General features: G+C 37.3%; 1 protein-coding gene across 7 annotated transcripts in view; it reads left to right on the top strand.

The window, feature by feature from the left end:
• The window catches only part of ADGRL3 (adhesion G protein-coupled receptor L3), a 902055-nt gene that overhangs the window by 657277 nt on the left and 223447 nt on the right, over positions 1-21331 (top strand). The window lies entirely within an intron of this gene.

The following is a 21331-nucleotide window of genomic DNA, read 5'->3' as shown; positions in this document are numbered from 1 at the left end:
CTGTCGCCCAGGCTGGAGTGCAGTGGCCGGATCTCAGCTCACTGCAACCTCCGCCTCCCGGGTTCACGCCATTCTCCTGCCTCAGCCTCCCGAGTAGCTGGGACCACAGGCGACGGCCACCTCGCCCGGCTAATTTTTTGTATTTTTAGTAGAGATGGGGTTTCACCGTGTTAGTCAGGATGGTCTCGATCTCCTGACCTCGTGATCCGCCTGTCTCGGCCTCCCAAAGTGCTGGGATTACAGGCTTGAGCCACCGCGCCCGGCCTGCAAATTCTTTTGAAAATTTGACAAAATAAATATTTTTATCCTCATTATAGAGATAAAAGGCCAAGGCTTACAGAGATGAAGTAGTTCATCCAGCTATTAAGTGCTAGAGTCAGGATTCTGGAATAGATTATAAACTGTAACCACATTTTTTAGAGTTGGTAAAAGATACAATAAAAGTAGCAAAATACTGTGCCAGGGAGGAAAAACTTCCTCTACCCACTTAGGTCTTATTTTAAGAGGCCTGCAAATTAAACTGACAAAAGACAGATTAGCAGGAGAAAAAGCTTATTTACAAGTGCAATGCACCTGCAGACTGCTCAGTGGTGAGTAACTTATCATCGCTACCATCACAAAGGCAATTAGGATGTGGTGCTTACATACCTAACTTAGCTGGGGAAAGGGAGAGGATAGAAACACTTCTATGGTTTCTTTGGAAAAAACAAATGGGTTTTTAGGAGAACGAATGGGAAGATGATAGGAAAGTTTGTGATAATGTTCATCTATACAGGTCTGATTGGTCTATTTGTCTTCTTTAGGGCATTAAAATTTTCCAAAAGGGACTCAGAGTTGGTATGTTCTCTGTCTACCCACTAGGAGTAGTCCCACCCTGAAATGGGAATTTATGGCAGCCTCATATTTTTAGAAGTTCTGTTTTTAGGGAAGTTTTGGGAAGGATTCTGTCTGCATCTATAGATTCTCAAAGGTTTTGAGCCTAAAATAATCTTCATGCCAACTGTGAAGTTCTTAGGGGCCCCTCACTATCATCTCTTATGAAACAACTTAAAAATAATAGTCATGGTAGTCTTCTAGGAAGAAACAATTACACACTGTTGTCAGTAAACAGACCTTATTTCCTAGGGATAGGGTGGGGCGCTGGCATTGCATTATCATTTTAAAGTTAAATGAATGAGAATTCCATGGATGGTGCTCTCAAATGAAGAGTTCCATTGTCATGATGTGCTTCATACAGTTGAGGAGTAAGCTCTAGAATGGCATTGTTGTTGTTATTGTTGATAAAGTTTGTTTGGGGGAGGGAGCAAAAAAAAAAGAAAGAGAAAGAAAATAAAATTTTTTTCTCATGAAACTCTCTTTACCATGAATCACCTTCCCCAGATCCCAAGCTATAGCTAAATAAATACATCATGGTGCTATTTAGTAGTAATTACACTTGCTGGATTCTATCATAAGAGGAGAGAGAAATAAATGTTTATAAACTACTTTGACCATTTCATTACATATAAAGATAAAAATCAAATTTAAATCAAGAAGCCTTATAAACAGTTTCTGAAAACACAGCTATTTTAAGAGGGTATTTACAGTGGTTTAAAATTACTTACTGGGCACAATATTAACCTAGCTCTATAAAAAGGAAACAGAAATAAACAGGAAATGTTTATAGAATTTCTCATGGCAGTTAAGCATTTGTCTTATTTAAGATTCTGTTTAAGGATGTAAGATTGTAAAGCAGGTAAACTCAAGATCATTCTCTTTTTTTTTTTTTTTTTTTTTTTTTTTTTTGAGACGGAGTCTTGCTCTGTCGCCCAGGCTGGAGTGCGGTGGCGCGATATCCACTCACTGCAAGCTCCGCCTCCCGGGTTCACGCCATTCTCCTGCCTCAGCCTCCCGTGTAGCTGGGACTACAGGCGCCCGCCACCACGCCTGGCTAATTTTTGTATTTTTAGTAGAGACGGGGTTTCACCGTGTTAGTCAGGATGGTCTCGATCTCCTGACCTCATGATCTGCCCGTCTCGGCCTCCCAAAGTGCTGAGATTACAGGCGTGAGCCACCGCGCTCAGCCAAGATCATTCTCATATTTGTTAGAACTTCAAATTTTGTTCATGTGAAGTAAATTAAAACTGCATTTGAACACGTATGATAGAGTTGTTTTGGGTTAATAAAGATGTAGATATCTAATACAGAAACACAAATATCTGGCATCTTTGAGTAGAAAAATTAAAGAATAACCAACTCTATTATATTAAGTTAATGAATTAGGTTTTATCATAAGAAAAATCATAATTTCTCTGGTTGAAAGTAAAAATGGTCTATGCCTTTTATCTTTAAGTAAAGACATGAAGATACTGTTTTATTCCATTTCTTCTCTTTGTTTTCTTTTATATTACAGAGGAGGGAAGAGGGTTGGTTTAATTTAATTTAATAAAATATGAAAGGCACTGCCTATAACTTAACTTACATTCTTTTGTTGCTGTAAGTGCCTAGAGCAAATGGTAATGATCCTTAAAGAAATCTAAGTTAAATGCCAGTAAGAATAACACAAAAGTGATCTTCAAAGTCATCTACTGTAAGGAGTCCTGTACATAGAGAGTGTTTTGTTTTTTGTTTTTGTTAAGGAAACTTGGGCAGGGTGTAGCAAGGAAATAGGGAAGGAAGAAAGGAAGTGTGTACTGGAGTATTTAAAAGTAATGCAACTTATGTGGTAGTTTTAAATATGTATTGCTATCTGTGGTATCCTTTGTTTTTTTTTTTTTTTTTTTTTTTTTTTTTTTTTTTTTTTTTTTTTTTTGAGATGGAATCTTTACTCTGTCAGCCAGGCTGGAGTATAGTGACACTATCACAGCTCACTGCTGCCTCAACCTCCTGGGCTCAGGGGATCCTCTCACCTCAGTCTCCTGAGTATCTAGTCCCACAGGCATGCAACACCATGCCCAGCTGATTTTTTTTTTTTTTTTTTTTTTTTTTGTAGATACAGAGGTCTCACTATGCTGCCTGGGCTGGTCTCAAACTCCTGTGCTCAAGAAATCCTCTCACCTCAGCCTCCCACAGTGCTAGAATTACAGGAATGAGCCACTGCACCTGGCCATATAATTTTTAAACTAAAAGGAAAAAAAAGTATAGTAATGGTAGTTTTGTTGTTGTTGTTGTTTTCTTCATAATGGGCATAATTTGTCAGTTTTTTTTTTTTTTTTTTTTAATTGGTTGGTTGATACTGCTTAGGCTTTGGAGATAAGACATATGAAAAGGCCAGCTGACATGGCTCACGCCTGTAATCCCAACACTTTGGGTAGGCCAAGGTAGGTGGATTACTTGAAGCTAGGAGGTCAGGACCAACATAGCGAGACCTTGTCTCTGCCCACCCCTCTTCTCCCTCCCCTCAAAAATTAAATTATCTGTACATGGTGGTGCATGACTGCAGTCCCAGCCACTCGTGGGGCTGAGGTGGAAGGATCACTTGAGCCCAGGAGTTTGAGGCTGCAGTGAGCCATGATTAGGCTACAACACTCCAGCCTGGGCAACAGAGCAAGACCCTCATCTTAAAAAAAAAAAAAAAAAAAAAAGGACATTAAAAAAAAGGAAATCCAGGTTCTTACGTAATGAATGATGTACATAGGATAATCTTACATTTTTTTTAAAAAATGAATTAACTATCAACTGGTTTGTCTCACTTATTGATTTTATTTTTATTTGAGATGGAGTATTGCTGTGTCCCAGGCTGGAAAGCTGTGGTGCAATCTTGACTCACTGCAACCTGTGCCTCCTGGGTTCAAGCTATTCTCCTGCCTCTGTCTCCCATGTAACTGGGATTACAGGCGTCTGCCACCATGCCCATGCACATGTCTTATCTCGAAAGCCTAAGCAATATCAACCAACCAATTAAAAAAAAAAAAAAACTGATAATTTTTGTATTTTTTGTGGAGATGGTGTTTCACCAGGTTGACCAGGGTGGTCTGGAACTCCTGACCTCAAGTGATCCACCTGCCTCAGCCTCCCAAGGTGCTGGGATTACAGGCATGAGCCACTGCGCCCAGCTTGTTTGTCTCATTTAACTTTCACAAATACATGTTGTGGTATTAAATCCTATTTACACATAAGGAAAAGGAAACTCCATTGGTTTGTACCTGGTAATAACACATTATAATGTACACTTTTTTGAGTCTAAGCCTGAGAGCATCTCCTTTTCTTACCTTCAACTGAGGAAACACTACTGAATTTCTCTATTGTTGCTCTTCTCTTTTTCAGTATCTGTTTTACTAGTTACTGTACTAGGGCCTTTGGGAGGTTATAATAAATGTATTTGTTTGCTTGTTTAGTTTCTTTGATATCCCCTCCTGAGATGAGAATCTTTCCCTAAAAGGGTAAATCAGATAATTTGAGAAGCAGGAATAAGTAGCCTATGTTCATGAGTTTGCACCTGAACTGGGAAGAGAAAAAGGTTCAAAATAACTGATGCTGCTGAATGATGTATCAAAACATGCTACTAGGGGGAAGTTTCCTTCTTTGGTGGAAGGAGAGGAAATTGGGTTTTTGTTTGCTTGGTTTTGGCTTAGAGTTTATGTTTTAGAATGGCTTTCTTCCTTCCCCACCTCTTTTTCTCTATTCCAAATCTTGAGTTTTCTCCTCAAACTTCCTCTAATCACAAGGGGGAGTAATAACTAAATGCTAGGTGTATTTTATCATTGTAAACTAAATATTTACATTGGATAGGATTGTAAAGTCACAGACTCTAGATTTCCATAAAAGGCAGGCTATTAGCTTACCTCCTTCCCCTTTCTTTCTTCATCTCTTGCCATCCCTACTCTCCCGTCTCCTCTCTTTCATATCTTGCAAAAATAAAAGCAACAATGAATATCCTAGTTCAAACCTTAAGCGTTTGAAAACCCAAGGAAAGAAAATCCTTAGGCATGACTGAAAATTGTTGATCTCTACCAGGTTATTCCAATAAGCTGGAGGCTCACTTATGTATTTGCATATAAATTAGGTCATTTCTTAAATTTGCATATATATTCTTAGGCCTTGCAAGTAGTCTCAGGTGATGTTCAAGTCCAAATTACAGTAGTTTGTACCCTGGAGGAAGCTCTTTCTTGAATTTTTCTGTTCTCCACACCATTTCATCAAACCACTCATTGTAATTGACCCAAAATTTTATGTCAGCACCACATAATTGATAGAAATTTTGAACATGGAAGATGAGAAAAAGGGGTTAAAAACGGCAAAAAGATGTGTTTTGAAGAATAGTTCATACCTGAGGACAAATTCTCTCTAAGGAGAAGAAGGAATAGACCTGTGAGGTCATTTAACCCATGAGAGAATTTCAAAATTGTAGAATGGATTTTGTTGTTGTTGTTATTAGATAAAGTAAAATAAATTACGTATCATGAAAAAAATAATTTCCACTGCCGAATGCCTGTAAGAATATTAAATAATCTGTACCTGGCTAGAGTTTTGTTGAAAGTTTCGAGTTCCTTGCTGCCTAGACTTTACTCTTATGTGTGCACACATTGTTTTTATATTACATACTTGTCCTGGGGGTAGGATGAAGGTATGAGAAAAGGCCAGCATGGATGGAAATAAATGACTGAAATTTGGCTTTAGTTGTCCTTAGTAAGAGCCAGCAGGGTTGACACCATGGGTATTTTGCAATCATTTGTTTAATTAGCTGAATCTCCTAAGGGAAAATTATATGAAATGGCAAACTGTCAAAGCCTAATTTAAATCTGCTTTTTAAAAAATGTACAACAGAATTTCATAACACAGAGATGTTAAAAAGGCACTAGTGAATAAATTCTATACAGTTAAAACATTTTAATATCAAAAGAAATAAATTACAGAGAAAAGTGAAAATAGGTTAAAATATTATTCACATGAGAGAACTGAGGTAAATATTTGCAGGTGGCTAAGAAATTCATATATTGGGTGGGAGAATTTTTCCTTATGCTCCTATTTTCTTTCATTTTTGTTTCCTGTAGATTTTTCTATACAGATAAGTATATGATCAAGTTTACATTATCTTCTAATAATTTTTTTTAGTCTACAGGATATTTAATTGTTTTGGAGTAATTAAAGGGATTAATCTAAATTCTTCATCTTCTGCTTTGGGGCATTCTTAGTTTAGATCTAGGTAGCCGGCTGATTGAAAGGCCAGTGAGCTTGGTTTTCTTCTGCATTGGGGTACAAACACAAAGACAGCTATGGACTGTGAATTATCTTCCCCTGGGAGAAAAAACATCTGGCTGAAACACCATCTTCTCAGGTGTTTTTCCTTTACAAAAAAAATTGACTGTATCCCTAAGAAAATCAGAATCTTATTAATGTATTGATCCCAGATGAATAAAGTCCATCAGGTTTGTTGCAACCTTAACGCTACAGGGTAAATTCACTTGAAAGCAGTTTGTATTTTGTAAGAAGCTGCATCATTTGCTGTTTTCAGTGGCTGATGATTTTAGTATAATTTCATTGAAAAGATCAGCTCAGTGAAGCCTTCTAGTCTTGAATGCGTATAGTCTACACTGAAGATGATAGTTTCTATATTGGAAATTGGAAACAGGTGTTTCAGCACTGGTTCTTTAAGGGCTGTTACAAATTGCTTTCAGTAGTAGGCTATGAAGAAACACATGTAAGAGGAGAAAAAGAGCAACTTATAATTCTTGCAATTATTACCTCCTGTATACTGGTATTGAGAGATTCAACTGAAAAAAGGGAGTAAAGAGCACCAAGGATTAGATCTTTCAAAATGTGGTTGGAAAGGTATGATAGAAGAGAGACAGAGAGAGAGAGAGAGACGGATTCACTTTTCATACTATAAAACTTGTTTAATTTCCTTCACCCTGAGAAATTGGGTAATGTTGATGTCATTTCTAAGTTTATGGATATAAACTTAATAGATATGCAAAAGCCAGTGTAGGAGAGGCTGATATTATCCACCAATATACTTTCCCTTTCTTCTGCAGTGTTAGAACATCTTGTTTTTGACTGGCCACTTAACTTCTGAGAATAAAGATGTTTTCCAACTTTTTCTAGCAGCTAGGTGTGTCTTGGCCAATAGTATTATAAATAATGCTGGTGTGTGCAACTTCCAGGAAGTGTTACTGAATGAAGGTCTCCTTCTCTTTCCCTTTTCTTTTTTCTTTTCTTTTTTTTTTTTCTGAGACGGAGTCTGGCTCTATCGCCCAGGCTGGAGTGCAGTGGCCGGATCTCAGCTCACTGCAAGCTCCGCCTCCCAGGTTTACGCCATTCTCCTGCCTCCGCCTCCCAAGTAGCTGGGACTACAGGCGCCCGCCTCGTCGCCCAGCTAGTTTTTTTTTTTTTTTTTTTTTTTTTTTTTTTGTATTCTTTAGTAGAGACGGGGTTTCACCATATTAGCCAGGATGGTCTCGATCTCCTGACCTTGTGATCCGCCCGTCTCGGCCTCCCAAAGTGCTGAGATTACAGGCTTGAGCCACTGCGCCCAGCCTCTCTTTCCCTTTTCTATCCTTCCTATTGGCTGGTACAATATGCAAGAGGAGCCATTGTGTATCACAAAGTAGACTCTATGAAGGCAAAACAAAGAGCATGATAAAAAGATGGCTGCTTTTGTACCAGCTCTGGAAAACTGTTTTTGCCTTGAGAGAGAGAAAAAATTATCCTTTGAATAAGTCGTTGCTATTTTGGATTTTCTGTCACTAACAGACCTAATCTTATTATAATTTGCCTAAGATCCAATAAAGATTTCACTAGTAGGTCAGGTGTGGTGCTTCGTGCCTATAATTCCAGCACTTTGGGAGGCCACGGCAGGAGGATCGCTTGAGCCCAGGAGTTCAAGACAAGCCTGGGCAACATAGCAAGATCTCCATCTCTACAAAAATAAAAATAAAAAAATTAGCCAGGCATGGTGGGTAGTGTGTGCCTGTAGTTCCAGCTACTTAGGAGGCTGAGGTGGGAGTATCACTTGAGCCTGGGAAGTTGACACTGCAGTAGTGAGCTGAGATGGTGCCATTGCACTCCAACCTGGTGACAGAGCAAGACCCTGTCTTGAAAAAAAAAAAAAAAAAATCACCGGTAGACTATATCAGTGTCACATTCACAGGGGTCTTGCCCTCTCAAAAATTTATAAAAATTTTGGAAATCATATATTTTGTGTTTTCTGTTTTATCTTTGCTTCCTATTTGTTTTTTTCTTTCTATACTGGTCTTCCCAGAATATAGTGGCTGCTGTCTAACAAAAATAGCAGCCAAAAAAGGGTTTCAGAAAAATAATTTAATTAAAATGTCTATATATGGCTGGGTGCAGTGGCTTACGCCTGTAATCCCAGCACTTTGGGAGGCTAAGGTGGGTGGATCACCTGAGGTCAGGAGTTCGAGACCAGCCCGGCCAAGCTGGTGAAACCCAATTTCTACTAAAAATACAAAAATTAGTTAGGCGTGGTGGCAGATGCCTGTAATCCCAGCTACTAGGGAATCTGAGGCAGGAGAATCACTTGAACCCGGGAGGCGGAGGTTCCAGTGAGCCAAGATTGTGCCATTGCACTCCAGCCTGGGCGACAAAGTGAGACCCTGTCCCAGAAAAGAAGAAAAAAAAGTGTGACTATATTTACTTTATTCACCCCAGAAAAAGAGGGAAAAGACTGACTAAAATGAATAATCGCAATAACCTCATTGTTTTGTAGTTTGAACACCACTGCTTGAAATATCCTCATTGATAAGCTCTGACATTCATCGTAACTATCTTGCCTTAATGCAGACTCTCTTCATCTGTTCTTTGTCTTTTTCCAACAGATTCAAGCTACTTTCACTTCTTTGACTAGCTCCCTCACTCCCTTCTGCTACTGTGTATTCATGTCTCTTTAACACTGAACTACACACTGCACAATTATTCTTCACATGTCAGTTAAAAACAGCAGAACCATTAGTTCCTACATAACTAGTGGGTATATAGTAGCTACTCATTGAATATTAAGAAAGAAAATGGAAGAGAAAGTGGGAAAGATGGAAGGACTTTTTCTTAAAGTAAGCCAGCTTTCCTGTTTATTTTTAGAATCTTATGTGTAGTCATCAAATGCATTTATAATCTGTTTGATCATTTTTATTACAATGTTTTTGTTTTGACAGTCTGTTTGCATTTTAATTTTCTTTGATGCATAAAATGTCTTGGAATACCCCCTCACCTTTTCTTTTTCAGACAATTTCTTATCTTGTCCAAAATATTAGGGAAACATGAAGAAGCTACGCAGATTTCCCATTACATTTTTCTCTTTTTATTTTATTTTTATTTTTATCTTTTTATTTATTAATTAATTGTCTTGTAATTTTTATTTTTTGAGACAGGACCTTGCTCTGTCACCTGGGCTGGGAGTACAACGGCATGATCATGGCTCCCTGCACCCTCAAACTCCTGGGCTTAAGCCATCCTCCCACCTCAGTCATTAGCTAAGACTGCAGGTGCATGCCACCACACCTACCTAAGTTTGTTTGCATGTTTGTTTATTTATTTATTTATTTTGTGTAGACAGCAGTCTTACTATGTTGCCCAGGCTGGTCTTGAAATCCTGGGCTCAAGTTACCCTCCCTCCTGGGCCTCCTACAGTGCTGATATTATAGGTGTAAGCCACGGCACCCAGCCTTCCTCTCTTTTATGAACAATTATCGTTCTCTACTATGTTTTATTGAATGGCCCAGAATTTGCTCAGTGGTATTGTTAACGCTTAATGAAAGAAATAAATGCCTTTAGTGGGAGACATGGCCATCTGGAGAAAATCAGAAAATAATAGCAATATAGTGATACACTTAAAATTGCAACAATGTAGATGTTTACATCATTTGATGTAAACCAGTTCCTACTAGCAATTGCTTACTAGTTCCGTTCCTATTAATGTGTAGTATTTAGTAGAGTTTTATAGCATTTATTGGCATAATATTCTCTTGGCAGCAATTCCTTCATTTGTTCATTGCAAATGTTTGTATTTACGCAAATTAAAGTCCTTTCTTGGCCAGGTATGGTGGCTGATGCCTGTAATTCCAGCATTCCAGAAGGCCACGGTGGGAGGATCTCTTAAGCTCAGGAGGTCAACACCAACCTGGACAACATAGTGAGCCCCATCTCTACAGAAGATTTTAGAAATCAGTGGAGTATGGAGGTGCACACTTGTAGTCCTAGCTATTTGGGGAGCTGAGGCAAGAGGATCTCTTGAGCCCAGAAATTTCAGGCTGCAGTGAGCTATGATGGCATTACTACACTCTAGTCTAGGCAACAGAGTGAGACCCTATCTCTAAAAAAAGAAATCATAAAGTACTTTTTATTAAAAAGTTACACATATTCATGTAGAACATACTAAAGAAAGTGAATAAAATTAAAAAAAAAATTTCAATTGCCTACTTTCCACAGGTTTATCAATATTATTATCTGTATTTATAGCCATCTAGCCTTCTGTTAATGTTTATGCAGGTAATCTTGTAGTGCATTCTGTTTCGCAAGCTTTTTTATTTATTTCAAAATAGGTCATTAAAAAACTTTCCACATAAATATTTTTCTATAGTATCATTAATGTTCATGTAGCATTTAATTTGTGTGGTATGTTAGGCTGTTCTTGCCTTGCTATAAAGAAATACCTGAGACTGGGTAATTTATAAAGAAAAAAGGCTTAATTGGCTCGCAATTCTGCAGGCTTTACAGGAAACACGGTACTGGCATCTGCTTCGCTTCTAGGGAGGCCTTAGGAAGCTTACAATCATGGTAGAAGATGAAGGGGGAGCAGGCATGTCACATGGTGAAAGTAGGAGTGAGAAAGCAAGGTGGGGAGGGGCGGGGAGAAGGAGAGGTGCCACATGCTTTTAAATGATCAGATCTCATAAGAATTCATCATCACAAAGACAGCACCAAGCCATGAGGGATACTATATATATATATGTATATATGTGTGTGTTAGAAGGGCAGATCCATGACCCTCTGGGCTGCTGTAACACATCATTACAAATTTATCCTTTTACAGCACTGAAGACTCAAAGTCCAAAATCACAGTGTTGGTTGGGCCATGTTCCCTCTGAAGCCTCTGGTGCAGGATCCTACTTTACCTCTTCCAGTATCTTGTAGCCCCAATAATTCCTTGCTTGTGACAACACAACACCTCCCCACTGGGCCCTGCCTCCAGCACTGGGGATTACAGTTCAACATGAGATTTGGTTGGGGACAAATATATAAAGTATATCATATGGGTATTAGATAACATATTCAACTATTCATATTGTATATTTTGGACAATTCTAATTAGTTCATATTAATAGCACTACAGTAAGTATTCTTTATAAATCATGTGATTATATTTTTGTACATATTCATGATTGTATCCTTAAGACTGAATTCCTAGTTATGAAATTTCCAAAGTAAAGGATAAGCAAAGGGCTAACTTGAATCAATTCATTGACAGTTGCGTTGCAGACGAAATATTATACCAAGTTACAGATCAAGAAGCAGTGTATGGGGGACCGGGCACGATGACTCAAGCCTGTAGTCCCAGCACTTTGGGAGGCCGAGGCGGGCGGATCACGAGATCGGGAGATTAAGACCATCCTATCTAACACGGTGAAACCGCTTCTCTACTAAAAATACGAAAAAATAGCCCGGCGTGGTGGCGGGCGCCTATAGTCCCAGCTACTCAGGAGGCTGAGGCAGGAGAATGGCGTGAACCCGGGAGGCAGAGCTTGCAGTGAGCCGAGATTGTGCCACTCACTACATTCCAGCCTGGGCGACAGAGTGAGACTCCCGTCTCAAAAAACAAAAAGAAGCAGTGTATGGGGGAGAAGGGCTTTCTCTGAAACCTCACCAAATCTATAGTGCCATTTAAAAAAATGTCTGTAAACCTAAGGGGCGGGGTATGTGTGTACCACATGAAGGTAGATATACTTTTCTGTGAATAATCATTAAACTTTTCTCATAGGAGCCTGTTGTTTAGAAGTCCCAAATGAGAAATTATAGTACATGAAGTATGTGTGTGTGTGTGTATATATATATACACACACACAAAATATATATTATATATATCATGTATATGTTAGAGGGGCAGACTTTTAAAATCATGTATCAAAAATTGTATCATATGAGCTGCTTTCAACTTTGGTTTGTAAACGTAATAGTTCAAATTCTAAAGCCATGTGCATTAATTTCCAGGGCTGCTGTAACACATCATTACAAATTTATCCTTTTAACAGCACTGAAGGCTCAAAGTCCAAAATCACAGCGTTCGTTCGCCCATGTTCCCTCTGAAGCCTCTAGGGCAGGATCCTACTTTGCCTTCTCCAGTGTCTTGTAGCCCCAATAATTCCTTGCTTGTGACAACTAACTCCATTTGTCTCTGTATTTGCAAGTCCCTCTTTCCTCTGTATGTCTGTCTCTGTGTCCCTTCTTTCTTAAAAGGAAACCAGTCACAATGGATGAAGGGCCCACCCCACTTGGTATGACCTCATCTTAATTTAATTACATCTGCAAAGACCATGTTTCCAAATAAGGTCACATTCACAGGTACCAGAGGATAGGACTTCAATATATCTTTTTGAGAAACACAATTCAACCCATATCACCCTGTATTTTAAATTTTATCCAAGAGACTATTGTCTAATTCTGGTAATAAGACAATAATATTTCTTACTTCTGGGTTAATAATTTTAGTATTAATGACTCATAAAACGATAAATTAAATGATCAAACTTTCTACAGGCTTAATTAGCTTCCTATGACTACTATCTGTTCCAGAGTTTCTCCTGTGTATAAATAATATCCTAATTAAAATACATTGAGGATTTTCTAAGACTTGCTGCTGATGTCACAAGTTCTAGATCATGACAGAGGCAGTGAAGAAAGCTCCAGCCCATTCAGATCTCTGTCCATAGCACCATTTAGAGAAGTACTTTATGAAGCTAAAGTTAGTTCGTAACTGAATAAACTCCCATAAATGAGAAGTACATACATTTTAGCAAATTATAAGTTATACACAGTGAAGTTATGATAGCAGTAACCAGCATCCTAATGAAATGCCTCAATCACTGTTGTAAAATAATTATTCTTCTTAAACTGGTCTGGATTTCTTTTTTCTCTACTTTGTCTAAGTTCTATCGATCCTTTGCTCTATTTAAAATTGTTCTTTTCTCACCATAACCTTTTCTGCAGTGTCACTTTCTTTTATTAGGACTCTTATTACTCTTTGTAAAAGTCACAAACATAGAGATGCTGAAATTGCAATTTAAGTCCAATGATTTTTAGCGGAACCAATGAAGTATTGCTTCCTTAGGGCACAAAATCTAAATACTGTCTATTTTCCTTACTACCCAGCCTCACTTAGCACTAAAGCTCTGTATCATTAGATGGATTCCAATATGTGTTTTCTGCATTGTTTTGAAGAGAGAAATATTTTATATTATTTTTTGTGGAATGTGATTCAAAAACTGGGTCCATTTTCTCCCATTGAGCCCAAGCAGGCATATCTTGACTCTTGCTATGTAACTCTATTAAACATCCTTCTCTCTGCAGCATTTTGGGAACTTTTATCCATTTTATGTATAAACTATATGGAGCATTTAGAAACAGTTCTGTAAGTTCTGTTTGTAGTGTCTGATTTCAATTATCTTTAGGTTAAATTTCCAACTCTTTCTTACAAATATTATACTTGTTTAATATCTAAATGCCAGCTGTGACTTTATTTCTTACAAACAAAGAGCAAATGCAATAAACATAACCAAACGCATTTAGTTTATTTCTAATTTGAGGACAGCTTAAAATATTTTCTTTTTTTTTTTTTTTTTTTTTTTTTTTTTTGAGGCGGAGTCTTGCTCTGTCGCCGGGGCTGGAGTGCAGTGGCCGGATCTCAGCTCACTGCAAGCTCCGCCTCCCGGGTTTATGCCATTCTCCTGCCTCAGCCTCCGGAGTAGCTGGGACTACAGGCGCCCGCCACCTCGCCCGGCTAGTTTTTTGTATTTTTAGTAGAGACGGGGTTTCACCGTGTTAGCCAGGATGGTCTCGATCTCCTGACCTCGTGATCCGCCCGTCTCGGCCTCCCAAAGTGCTGGGATTACAGGCTTGAGCCACCGCGCCCGGCCTAAAATATTTTCATATTCGAGTAAACATTGCCATGGGTATTTTAGGTATAAACACATTACATGTAAACAGAACGCTTTGCCAAACAGATTGACTTGAAGACTATTCACTTTAATTATGACATAATATAGCACAGTCAGGCAGATTTGAGGCATTATTAAGACAGTCTTCTAAGGAATGTTATTTTGCTAGTTTTGACCACTGTGAAGATCAGGATCTTCACTCCTAATAAGTATGTATGGTTCCCTAATACAGGTCTTGACACAAACAATTCTTTGAGAACATTGTGATGGTCAGTCTGCATTTTCTAATATTTACTGCACACATATCATGGGCATATGCACTGTGCTAAGCATCTTATGCTAATTATCTCCTTTTATCTTTATGAAAGTTCTACATTATTATTTTTCTCGTATTTATTGGTATAGACATTGACTCTTAGAGAGATTATATATTGGTTGGTGCAAAAGCAATTGTGGTTTTGCCAATGGCTTTTGCACCAACCCAATATGTAATAACTAGCTTCTTGTTCTAATTTTAAATGCTATTATTCAATTTACCAATAACTACTATCAGTGAACTATAAAGAATAAAATGGGCTCTGATATCAGACTTTCACTTCTCTTACCACTCTTAGTGAAATGACAAATTTAACTTGAGCAACCAAGTGAATAGTCCTGATGTATTTTAACTCCTGTGTTTAATTTCTCTAGGCCAAAGAGCTCAAGATAATGCAGGAAAATGGTATTGTTTATGACAGATAAAATGACAGCATAAAAACATTAGTCTCTGTGATCTTTCCTAAACAGCATTTTCTTTGCAGCATTGTAAACTTAAAATTGATACTCTATTTGGGCAGGGCTATTACTCCTTAATAATAGCTATAAATATTTTTGATATTATGTAAGGATTGTAGTTAAGTGGAAATTTAAATATAGATTAAAATCTAAAATTCTATCAATAGACTATTTACGTAGCATCACCTGTGGATCAACAAAAGGGAAGGGAGGAAAAACAACTTTAAGTAGAATTAAATAATAAATCACTCACTTTTACAATAATACTGCCGTTGAAAATTCAGTTCCTACATGGAATCATCTTCCGCAATGGCATTACCTTATTAAAATTTTAAAAAGCACATTTCCTAATAACAAAAGTGAATAAAAAAGTGAACCAATTGTCATTTTTAATCATTCACCAGCTGAAATTTGAATTAATTGCCTCATATTCATTATTTTTAAACGTGTAATTTTTACTTTCCTATCTACTGTTTTTAATTACATACTTTAGTATCCAAGTATTTTATCTGTTTCTTTTTAAATATACTGATATATCTGAATGGCAGAGAAATTATAAAGATCTTTAGCAGTAACATAAGTGAGCAAAGGTGTGTATCTCAGAAAGGGATATATTTATTTTAAGAGCATTTTTTACATACTTAGAATATTAATAAAAAATTGACTCACACCTGTGATACCAGCCCTTTAGGAGGCCAAGGCAGGAGGATCACTTGAGACCAGGAGTTTGAGACCTGCCTGGGCAGCATAATGAGAGACCTTATCTCTACAAAACAATCACAAATCAGCCAGGTGTGGTAGCACATACCTGTAGCCCCAGCTACTTGAGAAGCTGAAGCAGGAGGATAACTTCAGCCTGGGAAGTCAAAGCAGCAAGTGAGGCATGATCATGCCACTGCATTCCAGCATGAGCAACAGAGTGAGGCCATGTCTCAAAAAAAAAAATTTTAAAGAAAAAAAAAATTGAGGCTTTTAATTCAATGCATTTGAGTGTCATTTTCCGGGGACAATTACTGACGAGCAGCTTTAGGAGATCATTTGCTAAGAATATTCCTCTAAAATGGGATTTTAAAATTAGATTTTAAAGTTTTTAAAAAAAAAAATTAAGTTTTTATTTTTAAAAATTATTTAAAATTATTTTATTATTTAAAGTTTTTATAAGATTTTAAAGTTTTTTATTTTTAAAATTTTAAAAATAGATTTTAAAGTTTGTTATTTTCTTTTTGTGATGTCATGTAGAACAAACCTCTCCAGTGCCTTGTGAAACTGTTTACGTGGTGTTGGCATAATATAATAGATGCAATGTGTTGATTTTTAAAACTCTTGAATGGCACTATCAACATACAATAATAGACTTGTTTTGCCACACACCTAGAGAAAACATTGACATAGTTTTTAGTTTTTCTGGAACTGATTATGTCATCACACACGTGTTTACAGAGAAAAAAGTGCCATGGGTAAATGTATGGTTAGTGTCTAAGTATCTCCAAAGCAAATCAAAATTTAGATCTCAAAGTTTACATGTTGGGAAGCTTCCAGGGTGGAAAGTAGCAAAACTGAAGGTAGCCATAATATGGTATTCCCATTTACTTCTTAGGACCCTTTTTTAAAAGATAAAAAAAAAAAATTAAATGTTTGCTATACTCTGCTTAGTTAACACTGATATACATTGTTGCATTTCTGAAGTCCAAAGCTGCAGTTGCTGCATTTAACTACTTATTTTATTTTATTTTATTTTATTTTATTTTATTTTATTTTATTTATTTTTTTGAGACAGGGTCTCACTCCATTGCCCAGGCTGGAGTGTCGTGGCACAGTCTCAACTTACTGCAACCTCTGCTTCCTGGGCTCAAGCGATTCTCGTGCCTCAGCCTCCCGAGTAACTGGGATTACAGGCATTTGCCACCATGCCTAGCTAATTTTTGTCTTTTTACTAGAGACAGGGTTTCTCTATGTTGGCCAGGCTGGTCTTGAACTCCTGACCTCAAGCGATCCACCTGCCTCAGCCTCTGAAAGTGTTGAGATTATACGCATGAGTCATAGCTCCTGGCCCATTTAATTATTTAGTATAACAAAAAAATATGTTTTGGAGTGCAAATACCACAGTTAGTTTATTTAGTCTGTTTAGTACATTTGATTAGAATGTGTAAAATTAAATATGAAAAAGTCTTTATGAGTTAAGTCTAAAATTGTGCAGTTAGTGAGTAGGTATTTTTCTCCATAAAGGAATCCTGAACTCAGCATCATTTATTTATTTATTTATTTATTTATTTATTTATTTATTTATTTATTTATGTATTGTTTTTTACATGCAGCTGTGCTTAGAGCATGTTACTTTTAAAAACTACAGTTAACTCCACTCTTGCTGTCACCAGCTACTCACTTTTAGAAAAGAAAGAAACTTTAGTGCTATAGAAGTGTTCTTTTTAGTGTTCATCCTTCTCTGCACACTTGTTTTTTGTTTGTTTTTGTTTGTTTTGTTTTGTTTTTTGAGAGAGAGTCTCACTCTGTCACCCAGGCTGGAGTAGAGTGATGTGATCTCGGCTCACTGCAGCCTCCCTCTACTCTCCAGGTGTGGAGCCACCGCCCCGGCTGAAAGTCCCTAACTTTGAATTCTGTGCTTGGTCTTTCTGGTGACCAGAGGCCATCCTGATATCATTAGAGGCCCCACCTTGGGTCACCCTATTGGCATAAACTCAGATGTGTTTGAAGGGTCTCCTTATGAATAACAAAAGACATTCCTACCACTCATGAAATTCTAGGGTTTTAGGAGATCTATACTAGGAACCAAGGCTGAAGAACAAATATGTTTTTTAGTATACCACAGTTTGACTTCTGGGGACGTTGAAATATTACTCAGATTTTCCCTTCCCAAACCATCAATAAGCTTTCACAGTGTGAAAGCTTTGCTGTCCCATCGGTTGCTAATTATTTTATGTTTTACTACTTGATTTCACTTTTGGCTGCAGAGCTTTAGTATAATGGCTATGAAAATACTTGGAAAAAATTAAAATCACTTTCTGGCTACAGAGTTTTATTATTACTTGAATTACGTTGAAGAATATTTCCCCCTTAGAGACACTAAAGAAGCCTATTTGTGTTTGTGTCCTCAGTCTGTTACCCAACCAAGAGTGTTATCTGAAAGCTACCTTCAAAAGCTGTTTCTCTTTACCTACATGATCTGCATTCCTAAAGTTGATGTTTACATATGGTTCCTAATATTTGAGATTTATTCTTTCTTTCCAGGTTTCCCAGTCATAGTCCCAAAAGACAGATTTCATTTGTAAAGCTCAACAAGGGAGAGCCAGATGTGAGAAGCATGGGGTGTAATGATTCCCTAACATAATTGTTTTTATTTATAGCCTCTTTTCTATAGCCTGAACTTAAAAGATCTATTACTTATCTTTGCAAGCATATCTATCTTTTCCGGTACTTATGGATGTTGATACATGACAGTTATCATTTGCAGATACGGTTTAGTTTATCTTCTAAGAAATCCTCTATCTTTGTATGTTTATAAGCCAGAGCATCTGGAAATTTATTGCTTCTTTATTGGTGGAATTGTATATATGTGTGAATATGCTTTTATTCATATTCATTAGAAGGAGTGGTGCAATTGTAATGGAGGGCATCCAGGGCATTTACTGGACAATATTTTCCTCCCTCACAGAATTGAAGTAAAAGTAGGAAATAGAAGAAACCAACCAGCACCCATGTGTTGTTTTCTGGTAGGATTCTCTAATAAAAACACCAGCCTCCTTGGAGAAATGGCTGATTATAGGGCTAGGGGATGAAATATACAAAATAATTCTGGTGAATCTTGTAGCACCAGAAAGTAAGGAAGTGCTCAAAAAATAATTTGATAGGAATATGTTAAAGTGAGATAGGAGCAATCAAACTCAAAGATCTCTCATGAAAAAACTAAAAAATTTATGCAGCAAATTAAATAATGTAATATTGAATTATCTCCTAGAATATAAAATAAATAATCATGAGTTCCTACTGATACAAATAAATGCATGGGTGAGTAAATATGTGAAGGAGAAGAGACAAATCTCCTGTAGAAAAGAATTCCAAGTAATTTGTGCAGATACTTCTTCCTCAATGAGATGGAGCTGAATCCCTTCCTCTTCAGTGTGGGCTGCACTAACTTGCTACCAAAGAATACAGTGAGGAAAGAGGAAAAAAGTAAGTTTTCAGTTGATAAAAAAAACTTGGAAGATACTACCTTTGTCAGATGATGAAGTTTAACATCGTTAGTGATAAGTCAGATTAATAGTACTTACTCTTGATTGTGATGTGATCAAAATGATACTTCACCTCTGTGGTCATCCTTCCAAAAATCTACAATCTCAGTATAACCATGAGAAAAGGACATCAGACAAACACAAATTTAAAGACTTTCTGCTAAATAGCTGACTGGCACTCCTCAAGGTCATTAAACACAAGCTAAGTGTAAGAAAGTATCACAGACCAGAGGAAGCTAAGAAGATATGACAACTGAATGTAATGTAGTATCCAGGATGGGATTCTGGGACAGAAAAAAAGACATGAGGAAAAACTAATGAAATTTTTAAAAACAATGGAGTTTAGTTAATGATAACTTATGAATATTGGTTGATTAGTTGAGACAAGTGTACAGCAGTAATGTAAGATATTAAAAATAGAAACGGAATGCTGGCTGTAGGGGAACACTATGTGTTTGCAAGTTTTGTGTAATAAACTATCATCTTTCTAAGTTGTAAAATAAAATGTTAATTACGCAGAAAAAGAAATAAAATTAAGAGACCAAAATATCAGATTCATGTAGTTGACTTAATTTTTATATTGAAGAATATTTTCTGGAAGCAGTCAAAGCTAGAAAAACTTTGAAGAATATAAAATATATGTTTGCTTGCTTTTCCACAGATAAGAGTTCTGACTTAAAACTCATTGTTTAGTGAGTGGATTAACTATAGATAAATAATATTGATATATTGATAAGAAATATTGATAAATATCATTTTTCTCTTTTTAAAAATTAACTGGGATTATTGAAAATATCATGAGATTTATGCTCTTTTTGATATCAACATGTTGTTGACAAGCTTAAACATATGGAGACCTTAATAACTCACCTTAAACCATTAAAAATAGTTCCATGAGGACTGTGAGCTATTAATGAAGAAAAAAAAAAAAAAAAAAAAACTTGGCCTAATAGTCACCTAAATGGTGACAGACGTAATGCCTTTCTTTTTTTCAGCCACTATTTACTGAATGCCTACCAATTTCTAGGCTATAAGGATACAAACCTAGTCCCTAATTTCAAGGATGTTACAGTAGAAGGCAATGGGTATATAATTAAAAGAGCAATTAAGTACACTCTTTGTCAGGGTTCATTGAGAATATTGAAAAAGGAGTCATTAATCCCAGATGATAGGAGACAGTTGAAAAAGGCTTTACAGAACAGGCAAGTTCAGAACTTAAACGTATCTCACCATACCGAAAGAGTTGGGAAACCTTATGTATAGTCAGAGGCATGAAGCAGTCCATCAAATTCAGGGAACTGGCCAAGGACAGTGACTTAAACCTGTAATCCTGGCACTTAGGGAGGTTGAGGTGGGAGGATCATTGGAATCCAGGACTTTGAGACCAGCCTGGGCAACATAGCCAGACTCCACCTCTACAAAAATAAATAATAAATAAATAAAAATTTGAAGGAACTGTTTATGTCTGTGATTTTTTCTTTCTTTCTTTTTTTCCTTCCTTCTCTTTATTTCCTTCCTTTCTCCGTCTCTCCCTCCCTCTCTCCCTCCCTTCTTCCTCCCTCCCTCCCTTCTTTCCTTCCTTCCTTCCTTCTTCCTTTCTTTCTTAGAACTTGGAACTGTGTCTGAGAAGTAATTCCTTCTTTCCTTCCTTCCTTCCTTCCTTCCTTCCTCCCTCCCTCCCTCCCTTCTTTCCTTCCTTCTTTCTTTTTTCTTTTCTTTCGTTTTTCTTTTCTCCCTCCACTCCTTCTTTCCTCCTGTCTTTCCTTCCTCTCTCCTTTCCTCCCTCCCTCTCTCTCTCTTTCTCTTCTCTATCTCTTTGTTGTTGTTGCTGTTGTTTTGTTTTGTTTTAGACATGGAATCTCGCTCTTGTCACCCAGGCTGGAGTGCAGTGGTGCAATCTCAGCTCACTGCAACCTCCACCTCCAGGGTTCAAGCAATTCTCCTGATTCAGCCTCCTAATTAGCTGGGATTACAGGCGTGTGCCACCACATCTGGCTGATTTTTGTATTTTTAGTAGAGATGGATTTCACCATGTTCGCCAGATTGGTCTAGAACTCCTGACCTCAGGTGATCCACCCTCCTTGGCCTCCCAAAGTGCTGGGATTACAGGCATGAGCCAGCCTGCCTGCCTCTGCCTTCCTCCCTCCCTCTTCCTTCCTTCCTTTCTTTCCTTCCTTCCTTCCTTCCTTCCTTCCTTCCTTCCTTCCTTCCTTCCTTCCTTCCTTC

The sequence above is a fragment of the Piliocolobus tephrosceles genome, chromosome 3 (genome assembly GCF_002776525.5).
Source record: "Piliocolobus tephrosceles isolate RC106 chromosome 3, ASM277652v3, whole genome shotgun sequence".
NCBI classification, from domain to species: Eukaryota; Metazoa; Chordata; class Mammalia; order Primates; family Cercopithecidae; genus Piliocolobus; species Piliocolobus tephrosceles.
The sequence above is the reverse complement of the archived record's forward strand: the minus strand, read 5'-3'. Positions and strand labels throughout refer to the sequence as shown.